Genomic DNA, 15,605 nt, shown 5'->3' with positions numbered 1-15,605 from the left:
TGGAATTATTCACTACTTCAGTGCCCCCTTGTGCCCATTCAGCTGTAACTGTATAATATACTTCAGCAAAATAGAGAAAAATAGGGTTGGGGGTGGGGGGGAGGAGGGGAAGATATCATTTCTATCATCTAGTACATTTGTTGAAAAGTATGGCTTCAGCTCCTAAACAATTAAAATTCAAAATACACTTCAATATTCCACAATAGAGAATTTCAGTGATGAGACATGTCATGATTAATGTTGGTAGTTATACCCCCCAAATAAGTGATGTGATTTTTCCCATATGCTCCTAACTCAAAAGACTGAGGTTTTACAATTTCTAGCTCTATTTTATTTCTTATACTTATTGGATCTGATTTTGGGGGGGATCTGTTTTTTTAATAATCCTATGTGATTTGAAAAAAATATTTGGAGAAATTTGATGTTGAAAGAGTGGTGTTTGGGAAAATTCATCCATTCTTCAAAAGATTATTGATGGTTCAATATATATAAGACATTATACTATGAATTCTAGAGAATACAGCTAAGAATAATATGGTTCTTTCCTTCAAGAAACTTAAAATCTAGTAGCAATGATAAGCCATAATCCAAAATTAGATATATAAAGTAGAATATGGTAAGTACTTATTAAGGATACATACTCCCTGGAGGTTCTGCTTTCCAATGCTAGCTGTTATAATTAATCCTCCATGTCTGTATGAAAATAACAATGTATTAATATTATCCACAGCAGAAAAAAATGCTTTACATGCAGTTAGGGATGAGAGAGAGAGAGAGAGAGAGAGAGAGGGGCATTTCATTGGTGAATTTAGGGACTAATTGTCACTCTTCAAATAGGTGATGCTCCATTGTGTAAATTCATTGTTTTGAGACACAAAAGAATTAAAGCTTGGTAATTAAAATTGTAGGGCATTGTTTTATTCTCAATATGCTCTCAGTCATTGTCTACTTGGTTACTAGAAGAAAAAAAAACGAAAATAGGATAAGAGTATGTTTAGCTGAACATAAGTTGTTATCATCAACCTGAAATTTTCTGACTTTGATCTATATATTCAAGTAGTTGCCATTTAAACCAGTGCAGATCTTGTTTGCCTTCAATGGCTGTCTATAAGGCATCTAATAAGAAGTCAGAAAATCTGTAGATATGAAAGATTAATTTTTATATCATGGTGACATATATATGCAAATATGTATATAGATTGATTACAGATATATAAAGGCAGATATAGCATAGTAGATAGAAAGTTGACCTCAAAGCAAAGGCCTGTTATGATAGGAACAACATTTTCCTGATGCAGTTACCTTTGGTTCCAGCTTCCTGAACTAGAGGGAAATAAAAAGTTGCAGTTGGGTGTAGCATGGCTCTCTCAGGTTTGGTGTGTACCTGAAACCACATAAGTTGCCATACCCTGATGACTTACTGAAGGGTAGTTTCAGATGGATACGGTAGTCAAAAGCTAAGTGCCGGGGCAGCTGGGTGGCTCAGTGAATTGAGAACTAGGCCTAGAGACTGGATGTCCTGGGTTCAAATCTGACCTCAGTCACTTCCTAGCTGTGTGGCTCTGGGCAAGTCACTTGACCCCCATTGACTAGCCCTTACCACTCTTCTGCCTTGAAACCAATACAGAGTATTGATTCCAAGACAGAAGGTAAGGGTTAAAAAAAAAAAGTTAAGTGCCACTCTGTCATTGTTTCATATTCTTTTTGAGTTAGGGCAAAGGAAATCTCCTTTGTTAAATGTTTAGTGATTTGCAAGCAAGTCCCAATATCCCAAACCTGAACCTAGAAATTGCTGACTCCAACATCCAGGGTTCAAATACTAGCTCTAACATATATTGGCTATGTGACCACATCACTTAACCTCTCAGTTTTCTAGACAACTTTTCAAGACTCAAATTGCCTTGGTAGATATGCTCTATCATAGTCATACAGTTTTACAAATATATATATATACCTGCTTATATACTGGATGATTGAATGAGGGATGGCCAATGGCTAAATCAATATAACCTTCACAATCTTGGGGAGAAAATAAAAAATATAGTAGCTGAATTGATGAGTTGTTTTGCTTTCATTTGTTTACCAAAAAAAAATGGAATGGAATAATGTCACAAAATACCACAGTCTCTGAAGAATTAAAGTTGAAGGTTGACCAGGAAAAGAGAGAGAAGAATGCCCCATGTGAATAGGACACAACCTATTTCCATTGAAGACTTGTGCAGGAGTGATATAAAGGGTCTTATTAAAGAGTTGTATTGAATGGTATGGGTAGACATGAATGGGTTGCAAACTGCATCAGTGGATAAAGTATCCTCTTTGATGAAATCAAAGATGTATTTGGAGAATTGGAGTAGAACCAGGAAAGAAAGTGGCTTGTTATCAGAGCTAAGACCATGGGACTTTGCTATCAAGTAGAGAAAAGGTTAAGTAAGAATTTTATCCTAGGCTGGAAAAACTTGAATGACCTCTTAGAAAAGCTGGAATTAAGGCCTAGGGGTGAGTGAGGTCATATGAGAGAGAGGAAATGGCAGCTAAACTTAGTGGTAGGGAAGGAGAAGTACTATTACCAGTTGAAAGGATAACCATGGAAGGAGAACAGAATCCTAGGATGATGATGAGGGTCTGACTACCAGTGGTGGATTAGCTTGAAGTGTCATATTGTTCAATTCAAAAGCCAGGGAGACCCAAACCTTAGGGGTGTAAAGGGAGGTCCAACTCTGCCCAGGAGAGCCATTTCCCGCCTTGTAGACAGTGGATTGCATGTCCTTGAGGGAAAGAAAGAAGTCCTAGGACCAGTCTGGCTGGTGAGGTGAGAAGAGCCCTTCTTCTTAACCCATTCTTGACCTATGGAAAGGATGTGGGGCAAGAGGTGAAAACAAGTCCATGGAAAGACTGCAACTGCAGGAGAATTGAGACTCTCTGGAGACACTTCTGTGTTTCCAATTTGGGGAAACTTTTCTTTCCTCTGAAATTTTGTCCTCCCAAAATTCTCAAAATTTCCTGTGCTTGGGTTCAGTAAGAGAAGATCTGATTCTTGTTGGGCTTCCCTGTGAGTGGAAAGAACACTTGAGGAATCTTGTTCTCTGTTGGAGTCCTAATTGCCCCAGGGTAGAGTATAAGCATCCCTAGGCCTAGGAGCTCTCTCCATTGTCTCTCTGCAGACTTTCACTGGAGATGGGTCAGAGAGTGAGAAAGAGGCACTTTTGTCTGGACAAGGCAGGAAGGGAGCCTACTCCTCAATTCCACATGAAGGATTACAGCCTTCCCTCAAATGCTTTTATTTTTCCAATCATCATGATTTGATTTCCTTGAACATTTGCCTTGCAAGTTGTTTACACTTTATCAGGTGTAGAGATAGGTTAGTGAACTTGAATCCAGGGGGCTCCTGAAAGGGTCCTCTGTCTATACTAATAATTTTCCTGAGACATGAGACCAGGGAAGGCTCCTTTGGAATAGTCATTTCCTCCATGAATATGAGGGAGGCCAAATTTCAACAAACTAATTAAAAGAACACTGACCTGGGACTCAAGATAATTGGTCTCTTGTCACCACCATTTTTAAAAATCCTAACCTTCTGTGTTAGAATCAATACTGTGTATTGGTTCCAAAGCAGAAAAACAGTAAGGATTGGGCAACAAGGGGTTAAGTGACTTGCCCAGGGTCACCAAACTGGAAGAGTCTTATGTCAAATTTTAACCCAGGACCTCTCATATATAAACCTGGTTCTCAATCCACTGAGCTACCTAGATGACCCTCAACAAATATTTATTAGGTATTTACTTCATAATAGGCAGGCACTGTGTTAGGAGCTGCAAAACAAATACAAGCAGAAGGACAGTACCTGATCTCACATTGCTTACATTACTTGGCATAGGATCATGATAGGGGAGGTCCTGAGAGTAAGAAAAGCAGCTTGTAGAATAGAGGATAAAATCTGGATGACCCACACATTCTCCTCAAAATGAGGTTTTCATATGAAATAGGTCAATGAGAGAGAATGTTATAGGGATGAATTTCTCTTCTTTGATGTGAGAAATAGTCCAGGGATATAGTGAATTTCCAAGGCGAAATTCTATGGCGTACATGATGGAGAAAGATCTGTTAATATGATATAATAATAACCCTAAAGTAAAAACTATTATAAATTATAAATACATATAAATGCATTATTTATAACAAAATAAATATGTATAAAAATAAACAAATAAAATATAAACAATAATATTATTCTTATTCTAGTCCCTGCTCTAGCATTAACTCTGAGTCTCTGTTTCTCCTTTATAAAATGGGAAGTTAGGCCAAGGTGCTTGCTCAAATTCCTTCTATCATTGAGAATCTATGATTCTCTAAGATTTGGGTCACATTTGAATCCAGCTCAGCTCAGTTTCAATATCAGTGAGAGATGAAGGAGGATTGTTATAGGTCCTTGAGCAAATTACTTCCCTTCTCTGGACTCTACATTTCTTCCTCTATAAAGTCAAGGGGATGGGCTAGAATCCCCATGGTCCTGTCCAAACCTAATTCTTTGAAAAGGTTGTCCATTGTTATAGTTGATTTGAGAGGGTGTGAGTGGAGTGAGAGTTTTGTTTCAGGTCTTTTTAAGTCCCCACCTCAAAAGCATCTGTCTGCAACAAAATTTATTGTTCTATATCCATTCCTTACTAATCAGAGTTCTTAGATATTAAGAATGAAGAAACAATTATTTTTGATAACTTAATGTCAGTTAAAATAGGAAATTACCAAATGACAATCTTTCTTAGAGATAGCTTGCTATGGTGGATAAACAGTTAGCCTTGGAAGATTCAAATTCAAATCCTGCCTCTGACACATACTGGCTATGTGACTTCTCAGTTCTGTAGGCAACTCTCTAAGATAGTATGCTCCAGAGAGTTTGCATTGGTAGAGAGAGTTTCTCACTTGGAACTTCCCCATACCAAAAAAATCACAAGTCTGAACCCTATCACTATCTTTTGGTTGGGGATTTGGACAGCCTTTTCAGATGTGGACTCATGATACCATAGGGACATTTCAACAGGATGATATCTCTCTACCTACCACAAATCTCCCTCCAGTCATGGTAAAGAAAAACTAAGAATTGGTTCTGATTTCCTAAGGACAGTGATGGCGATCCTTTTAGAGACTGTGCCCAAACTATAATCCTCACATAGCATTAGAGCCCCTTGCCTTACCCCAGACAGGGGAAGGAGGAAGCACTCCCATTGGGCTGCTAGGCAGAGGGAGTGGGTCATGTGAGAAATGTCCTCAGGCATGTGTGGAGAGGGGGAAGGGAGCAATCCCTTCTGGATTGTTCCAGCAGGTGTGCCATAGGTTTGCCAACATGGTCCTAGAGAATTGTTTGTGATATTTGCCCCAGGCACAAAAATCTCAATCTCTGACAGCCATGTAAAAGTAAAGGATATCTGATAGCTCTATTTCACTCCATTCCTTTCTATCTCATAAAATCTGGAAGATCTCCTCCATGCTGGGTAGAACACCTATCAATGATTTAAGAAAAGACCTGGCCAAGAAAGGCATGGAGACTGAGGAGGTATATTTAGTCATCATCATTGAAGGGAGTACCCACATCAAAAAGATTGTTGATCTACTGAAGTTTGAGACTATTTGTAAATAATAATCTGTCATAGCATATAAAATCTTTTGTAAGTGGAGGCTATACATACAATGACTACACCAAAGTAAATGGAAAAAGGAATAACCATCAAAACAAAATATTGCAAAATTATAATAACCAAGTTTGGACTAAAAAAACAACAACATGAGAAGGCACATTCTACACATGTTTTGAAGAAGTAAAAGACCATGAATATGGAACACAGGGTATAACATTAGAATTCTTCAATATTTTGACTAGTTTTACTGAACATACTGAACATGCCCTTTTTAAAAAATTATTATAGGGGATGGTTCTCTGGAAGAAGATGGGGAAAGGAAACAGTAGGAGATGCATATCACCTAAAAACAGGAGATTTAAATAGTTTGTTAAAAGGAAATTTTTCCTTTTGTTCCTTCTTGTCATTGTTCCTGACCCTGTCCTTGGACTCCACAGAGAACAACATAATCCTACCCTTCTGTCTTCTTTTCTCTCAGGTAAATGCCCCCTTGCCCTCATTCTCCACACACACAACTCAAGGATGCTCAGCATCTTGGTCACCTTCTTCGTGAATAATCTTCAGGATATGAATGTATTTCTTAAAATGTGGTACCCAGAACATCAGCATACTCTAGGGCACTGTGACCTAACTAGGACAAATAAAAGAACTATAAACAATTTTTTCTAAATGTTTTAACTTTTCTTAACAGTTTTAAAATGTTCATTAGCTTTCTTGGCTGAAAAATCACACTGTTGACTCATATTGAGCTTATAGCACATAAAGACCCTCATATCTTTTTCAGATGAACTAATAATATCTAGAGAGGCATTGTAAAAGCACTTAGCATAGTGCCTAGTACATAGTGTTATATAAATGTTAACTAAAAATAATAATAGTAATAAGCTTACTATTATTATTAATCTCATCCTTGAAAAATTAAATCCAAGTATACGTTACTTTATATTTTTCCATATTTAATTTCATCCTCTTTGATTTGGTCTAGTGTTTGAGCTTGTCAAGAGTTTTTGGAAGCTGACAAAGTCATCTAGTGTATATGCTATCCCCACTATCTTTATGTCATCAGCAAATTAGACCAACAATTAGTCAAGTCAGGAATAAGTTATCTCCTCTTTCAAACTCTCATCAGCTCTGTCCCATAATGTAGAGTCATATGGCATAATGTAGAGTCATAGAGGCATAATGTAGAGTCATCATTCTTTCCGTCAGTGAAGAATGTCTTATGCAAATGGCCCAAATTTGAATCTGGGTTATGAAGACAATGAGTATACCTTAGCTCTAGCCATCGATATATTCTAAATCCACCTAATTGTTATATTATTTAATACATCCGTCTCTCTATCTTTCCTATAAGAATAGCATAAGCTACTTTTACAACTGCTTTGATTAGAAAATCTAAGTTAATTATATCTATATAGCATTCCCATTCAATTAATCCCTATATGGCATGGACTTGAGGCCACTCTACATCTTCAGCATTTCCCAGATTTCCCATTTTAATGGCCCTGCCAAAGGGAGAGATTGATTGATGCAACTTTGAGAACTTCCCCCTGGAGAGGGTTTAGAGAACTTAGCTTTTGTCTCTTTTACTTTGTATTCTATTATTGTTTAGTGGTTTTTAAATTTTTTCTATAAATATTGTTTTATATATATTCACAAATACATGTATATAGACATATGTATGTATGCTTGTATGTGTCAACATTTCTTTTTCCACATGTTTCCACCTTTTAGTGTAAACTCAGCATATTGAAGCAGTTTGACTTTTCCTTATGAGCTTTGTTGTTTGTTTGTTTTTTAAACCCTTGTCTTCTGCCTTAGAATCAATACTAAGTATTGGTTCCAGAGCAGAAGAACAGTAAGGATTAGGCAATAATGGGGATTAAGTAACTTTCCTAGAGTCACACAGTTTAGGAAGTGTCTGAAGCCATATTTGAATCCAGGACTTCCCATCTCCAGTCCTGGATCTCTATCCACTGAGCCACCTAGCTGCCCTTCTTATGATCATTATTGATTATAAGGATGATGGAAATAGGTATTCCATATCACCCTTCAACTTAATGAAGCAATTAATTGTGATCTAATTACTCACTAATCTTTATGTCCAAGGGATAAAGAAGCACTCTTGCCCCAAGTTGCTTACCTAATGAAACACTGTATGCGTATCATCCTATGTGAACAGGGAAGCTGATAATGATGGTGATATTCTCCACTGGCTGTGAGTATGGAAAGACTGAAAAGACTACTATATAACAGGTTAGTTTTGTCAATTTGAGTGGTAAGAAGAAGTTTTTGGTATTTTAGTAATTTAGTAAGTAGCCAGATGGCAGAGTGAATAGAATCTTGAACCTAGAGTCAGGTTCAAATGAGTTTTAAAAGATCTTCAGATACTAGTTGTGTGACCCTGGGAAAGTCACTTAACCTTTTTCTAACTCGTTTTCTTCATTTATAAAATAGGACAATAATAGTATCTATATACCAAGACTGTGGGAAGATCAAATGAAGTAATGTTTGTAAAGCACTTTATAAACTAAAATACTATATAAATACTAGTTGTTACTAATATTATTTCTTTCTAAGAATAAATTAATTTTATTATAAACTAGTTCTTTGAAAATATAGTTGGATGTATTGTTTCTGTCAATGACTATTTCAAGTATAATACTAATGGCATGGAAGGAGAAATGTTTCCTCCAGCCCTAACATATCTGCTAAACTGGGTTCTCCTAAATTCCTATCCTGTAGAATTAGGCTAAATTAATGATTTTCCTCACAAAGGATTGAAACTATCCTGAAGACTTAACTGACTCCTGGCTTGAGCTTTGAGTTTTTCCTTTGTGGTTTGGGATGCTGCTGTTTGTCTTTTGTTTTCTAAAAGGACCAATGACATTATGGAGGTCATAATGCAAAAAAGTTTTAGATTTCTTGAGCTCTATGGTCTATGGTATTTTTCATACTTAAGCTATGTTTATCATTTCTCCTCCACCCCTTTACCCCCACCAGGTCCCAAAGAATTGCCCTAACATCCCTACTTTATTTAAACATTTTGAAGTTGAAAACATGCACCAAAACCCCATTTTTATGTCCCTTCCTGATGTCAATAGAACTTTGGATTATCAAAAGCTATGCCAATAGAATATAAGCTCTGGTAAGGTGTACCAAGGTGCTTTGAGAAGAAGCTGTAATGGAGAAGGTTAGTAGGTAGTAAGACTGGATTCATGATAATCTGTGTTTTGAGGAGAAACAAAGTCATATTTGAAAAGGCTGGAACAAAGTCCTGGGTTTTCAACCACAGCAACTCTTGAAGAACGTCAGTCAGATAAGTTACAGGTCATTATAGGGAATACCCACAAGGATGAAATCACAGTACCTCGACATGTTGAGATATACAGCATCTGAAGTGTTGAAACTGCAAAACCTAGAATCAGCTCAAAAGAAACTTTAAGATCTTCAGGTTCAAGTTAGTCCTTTCTATTTTCATTTCCTCTTGGTTGGTCTTGGTTCTTTTTCACACAGATGTCTTTTGGTTCAACTTGTGTTTATTTAATTCAACAAATATTTATTAAGTGCCTATTATGTGCAAGACCCTGTACGTGCACAGGTATATAGGTTGTAGGTTTTATGTGTTTATATAAGCCATTTAAAAATTTTTACTGTACTTTTAAAAGTGCAGATTTCAATAGAGCCTTGAAGTTTAGGCAAACACATTATGCAGTTTATGAAAAAAAGTTTCTTAAATGGTAAATATATGAATTGTTAAATTATGCATATTTCTAAAGCTAGTGATTGGTGAACATAGCATAGTAAAATATGTAATTTAATTTTCATGAATCTAAATCTCTTTTAGTCTTTTAACTTTGTAAAATTTAAAAAAAAAAGTCTTCTGAATAGAAACTTTCTGTGGCTGGTTTTAGCTTTAAGGCGATGTTTTCTTTTTAAAAACTGGATTTCAGTTTGTGCATGACTTATGGTAACTCATTATTACTTTTCCATTTACCTAAGTCACACTTTACTATAATTAGTTTTTTTAAACCAAGGAATATCATGATGCTTTATAATAATTAATTAATTCTCCCAACACTCCTCTGTGGTAGGTAAGTGTTATCCCCATTTTGTAAATGGAGAACGTGCAACATGAAGTTAAATGACTTACTCAAGGCCACCCAGTTAGTCAGGGGTTGGATATGATACTAAAACTTCATAGTATTTACTTTGGTCCTATGCTTACTCCATTGAATGACAAGTCAGAGGCAGTCCTGAGTCTTGACTCAATAATGACCCAAGTTCACTAGCAGTGATAAGAATAGAGAGAGAATAATCTTCAAGTATGATGACCACACAGCAATAGTTATTTTCCTACTGGGTAAATAGATAATATCGAGGCTGAAAACAAGCCCTTCCTCCTTATTATGTTCTTCTGGAACCAAGCCAGGTGAACTGGTGAAAGTTAGAAATGCATCAGGGAACAGACTGGGAGAAAATTTTAGGAAAAAAAGAGAACTTTTCATCAAAAAATATCAAATTTGTTAGGTGAATAAGGGTGTGCTTCTGTTTAGGAACCTAATCAAATTATTTAATCACTCTTGCACTCAGTTTCTTCATCTGTAAAATAGGGATGATAATAATAGTACCTAGCCCCCAGGCTTGAAATATGAGATAATATTTGTAATGTGCTTCATAAAGCACCACACAAATGTTATTGTTAGTCTTATTGTCAGCAGCAGCAGCAGCAATAAAGAATCTATCTTTTGATTTTGTTACCACAGGCTAAACCAGAAAGAAAAAAAAAAGACCCAAACCAAAAAAATTGTGTGCATATGTCTTGAGGGTAATTCAGCAATGATTGGTTTTTCCATGCAAATAACTTTGAAACTAACCACTTTTACATTGGAACTTTCACTTATATATCATAGTGAAGTGAATCTGGTGATAGACACATAGAAAGAAAAGAGGATATAGGATCTCTAGGGCAGTAAAGTTTATTGAAGAAATAGTCACTGGATTAATTTATTTCAGACTTTTTATTAATCACTTTGTATGCAACATTATGCTATGTACAGAAGGGAGACATAGTTTATAGACATTATAGCTGCCCTTATGGAGCTTACATTCAATTAAAAAGATAAGACAGAAATAGAAAATTGTGTGATTCAACAAAAATAAGCACTTCCACCCCTCCCCAAAATTTATAAATTAGGTCAGAGAAGAAAGATCTTTACCAACAGGGATATATGGGGTGGTTCCTTTGAAGTGATAATTAATTTTGGGAAAGAAGGAAATTCAAGGAACAAAACTATGAATCAAGGCACAGAGTCAGGAAGTCAAATGATGAAATGGGGCTACAGATAGAAAGTAAAGCAGTTTATTTGAAACACTGTGTGGGAGAGAGTATATGAGAAAAAAAAGAGATTGGATGGCATCACATTATTAAACATTCCAAATGCCAGGGAAAGTATTATTTGGGAGGTCATAGTGAGCCACTAAAAGCTTTTGAACAGATGAGTAACATAATCAGATCTATGCACTCAATTCGATTAGATTTTAAAAAGGACAGTTTAAGTGTGTAGTAGGTGCCAAGAAGACACTATTCTAGTTTCAGGTATACAAATACAAAACCAAAATCATTTGTACTATCAAGGAACTTACAGAGGGATGGAAAGTATACAGATAGGTGAATAGAAAGAAATTTGATTAAGGAGAAGGCATTAATAACAAAAGATAAAGAGTTGTGCCTGAGCTAATATTTAAATAAATGAAAAAGATTCTGAGAAGCAAACATGAAAGGAAGTGAATTCCAAACATGGAGGACCTTTTTTATGAAGGAAAGATGAAAGATAAAATTAGTGCAGAGAAAAAGTTAATATATGTATATATACATATATATGTATATATAATTAAAAGTCAGCCTGAGGAGTCTGTTGGCTATTTTAGAGGTACTAGAGAGCCAGTGAAAGTTTTGGAGGAAGGACATGGTCAGATCTCTATCATTATAAAATTTTTCCTGCAGCTTTATGGAGGATAATCTAGAAAAGAAAGAAATGGATACATTTGAAATAGGTTAGGCAACCAGGACAACTCGTGTAAAAAAAAAAAAGGATATACCATTCTTTATTTTCTCCATGAACTTTGCTCTAGTACAAGCAATGTGTCTTCTTTCACACTAAGATGAACATTGAAACATATATTATATGATATTGTATGTACAACCTATATCATATTACTTGCCTTCTTGGCGAGGGGGAAGGGAGGAGAGGGAGAAAGAGAACACTGATTGCAACATATCTGAAAATGAATATTTAAAAATTGTATTGACATGTTAAAGAAAAAAGAAATAGTCTGGACAAGAGGTAAAGAGAGTATAAACTGGGTATTGGACTTGTGAGTAGAGAGAAGGTATGAATGTAAGAAATACAGTGGAGGTAGAATTAACAGAAGTAATCAACTAATAGGATGGGGGTGATATGCAGTAGGGAGAAAAGATCAAGACTGACTTCTAGTTTGCTAACTTGCTAACTGCAAGAATAGAAGTGAAGTTTAAAGGAAAGGTAGATTTAGGAAGAAATTAATGAGTTCTCTTTTGGGCATTCTGAATTTCAGACACAGATGAGATATCGAAGAGAAGTCCATCAAGCAGTTGGTGATATGGGACTAGAGTTATAGACTTTAGGGCTTTTTATATTATTAGGAGTCATATTCCCAGAGATAATAATAATAAAGATTATTTTGGCAATCCTAAGAAGGTCATCTAATTGGGTAGGAGAAGGACCAATATTTTTCGTGTGGGAGCAATGGAAATAGAGAGAAGGCAATGGATTCAAGGGATGTTGCAGAGATGGAAGAAATAGGAGTTGACAACTGATCAGACAGGAAAAGGAAGAAGAAAGGATAAGAAAATAACCAAATGGTTAATAATTTTTAAAAAATACTCTTACCTTCTGTCTTAAAATAAATACTGTGTATTGAATCCAAGGTAGAAGAGTGGTAAGGGCTAGACCATGGGGATTATGTAACTTGCCCAGGGTCACACAGCTAGGAAGTATCTGAGAACAGATTTGAATCCAGAACCTTTCATCTCTAGGCCTGGCTTTCAATCCACTGAGCCACTTAGCAGCACCTGGTTGCTATTTGTTTTTAATCACAAAATGTTTCTCCTAGGCTTTTAATTACCATACAGAGAAAATCTTAGATTCTTCATCTGCAACATAAAAGGGTTGGACTATATTACCTCTAAGTTCCCTTCCAGTTCTAAATCTACAAGCCCATTAAAGCTAAATTCTACATTATAGAAAAAGAAAGAATTTTATCAAAATCACAGAATGTCCAAGTTGAAAGAGACTAGAGAGGCTATCTAGTCCAATCCACACCTGCTCTAGAATCTCTGCTACAACATCCAATCTATCCTATATTTACTGATAAGTTCTCAACAGATTTCAGGCATGATGCTACATAACAACCTATAGTAAACATATCTATCTTTAGGCAACCTAGGTAGTACAGTAGATAAAGTGCCAGATCTGGAGTCAGAAAGATCTGAATTAAATCTAGTCCTAGACACTTAATAGCTGTGTGATCCTGTCTAAATTACTTAACCTCTATCTGCCTCAGTTTCTTCATCTGCAAAATGAAGACAATAATAGCACCTACTTCCCAGGGTGGTTGTGAGTCTCAAGCGAAGTGATATATGTAAAATGTTTTAGGAACATTAAAATGTAGTAGTTTGGCAGGAGTAGGGGAGTTAAGTTTATATAAACCTCAGTTCTGACATGAATGGAAAGAAACCCAATACTTTCATTTTCTTAAAAAAAAAAAACAACTTTCTATAGTATTGTTAAGGATTTGACTCTTTCTGCCCTCTAATGCCTTTTCTTATAAGCATTAAACAGGAAATGAAATGTGAATATTTGTGTTTAAAATGCTCAACTTGAAAATTAAACCATCTAATGGGTAGGCGATGCAAGTGTTAAGTTGCCCATATTGGACCTATTTCGTGTTAGGCATTACTACTCAAGGAAGCTTGTAAACATATTTATGATATACAGCATGTGCACTTGGGGTGTGTGCGTTAACATTGCTATGGGAACCTTAACTTTTGCACTTCCTGATACTTGGAGTGTTTTCATTTGCAACCTTGCCATTGAATGGCCATAAGTTTATGAGTTTAACGTGTAAAACTGTGTACAATGACTTCCTACGTGTCTGGCTTTCCTCGGAAAAATGTCCTAGGATATTGGCCATTTATGAGGGGAGAGAAATCTAAGGGAATACGTTTCCATTTCCTATTGCAAAGCAAATTATGGACCTCTTAAAAATAGATTTGCTTCACTTCAAACAGATTTTTCTGAAAGCAGTGGTGTGTCAAATGATGAATGTTATTGCCTTACCCACCATCAACTCCATCGTCTCCAAAATTAGACATTAAGTTTTCTTTAGCCTATAGTCTATTGACTGAAGATTCAAAAAGCTCTCAGGTTCAAGATCTGGCTCTGTTGCTTTGAGCATCCAATTTCATACTGGAAAGGAAGTCATGTGGCTAAACACAGTGCTGTTGGTTCTATACAAATGTACATCAATGGGCTTTCAAAGCAGTAAAGAAAAAGGCCAGCAGTGGAATCACCCATATACTACAAATGACAGGGTTGAAATTTATTTGAACTTCCTGAAAGTGCTAGAAGCAAAAATGGTATTGTCTATTTCTTTGCTTTCTGAAATAGGCTTTTCTTATCTCAAGGAATATTGGGCTCCTGGGGCAGCATGGCTTTTGATATGGCTGCATGCATGCTGTTTATATTTCCAGCTTGCCAGACTGAAGAATACTTTCCTACACCTCCCCCCACCCCACTAAGTCCTGTTGTTTAATCATGATCTGTCTCCAGCAGGTGGCAACAGTTAGCTCAACAGCATGGGAAACGCTGGGTCAAGATCTTTCAGTGGGTAAGTTAGAAAGCAAATACATTCCTTTAATCAGACTGGTGGAAAGATGAGAAGGAAGGAAGAAAAGAGAGAGGGAGACAGACAGACAGAGAAAGACAGAGAGGAAGGAAGGAAGGAAGGAAGGAAGGAAGGAAGGAAGGAAGGAAGGAAGGAAGGAAGGAAGGAAGGAAGGAAGGAAGGAAGGAAGGAAGGAAGGAAGGAAGGAAGGAAGGAAGACGCTATATATGACCGTGAGTGGATGTAACATTTCCAGAATTCAATTGATTATGATGATTATTGATTCCATGGTGTTTTTTTTGTAGGAAAGTTCATGTCAAAGTTGTTTAATCATTTCCTGCAGTAGCCAAGGAAGGGATTATAGAGGATTTGTATTATCTATTCTTATTTATTACAAGGTCCTGTCTATTGTCAGCCACATCTTGAACAATGATGAGAGATCAGGGTTAGAATGTAATTCATTAGTCAGATTGTCCAGCAAGAATGAATTTTGGTCTCATAAGTATATATTGGTCCTCCTTTGATGGTATATCCAAATAATCCAAATCATTTTAATTCTATGGAGGTGACTCAGGCTATTTGATGAATTTAAAGACAATAGAATTACCCCATTTATAAAACAAAAAATAGCTAATCATGTGGAGTCTGTTTTAGCATTTCCTGTCTGGGTTAGATAGTTGCAATGCCACTTTCCATTTCAATTGTAACTATAGATCTTATATGTATAATTTCTTTTCCATGACATCTCCTCCATTAGAATATAGACTACTTCAGGGCACAAAAAACTTTTGTTTCTTTTTATCTCTAATGCTGGGTATGTTGAATGGTATGGTATGGTATGGTATGGTATGGTATGTTGAATGACTGACCCATTATCCACTGGTTCAGTGAAAGAATCTCTAAGGAATAACCATTTATTATCGCTATTTCTTTTACTCTCTTTTATGTGATAGAACACAATGGCATAACCTAGTACTCTTTCAACGTCATTACATACACTATGGGGAAGTTATACAAAGTATCCTTGATGGGGAGTCAGAGGACTTG

The sequence above is a fragment of the Monodelphis domestica genome, chromosome 1, assembly GCF_027887165.1.
Source record: "Monodelphis domestica isolate mMonDom1 chromosome 1, mMonDom1.pri, whole genome shotgun sequence".
In the NCBI taxonomy this organism is placed as follows: Eukaryota; Metazoa; Chordata; class Mammalia; order Didelphimorphia; family Didelphidae; genus Monodelphis; species Monodelphis domestica.
This window is presented reverse-complemented; position numbering follows the sequence as displayed.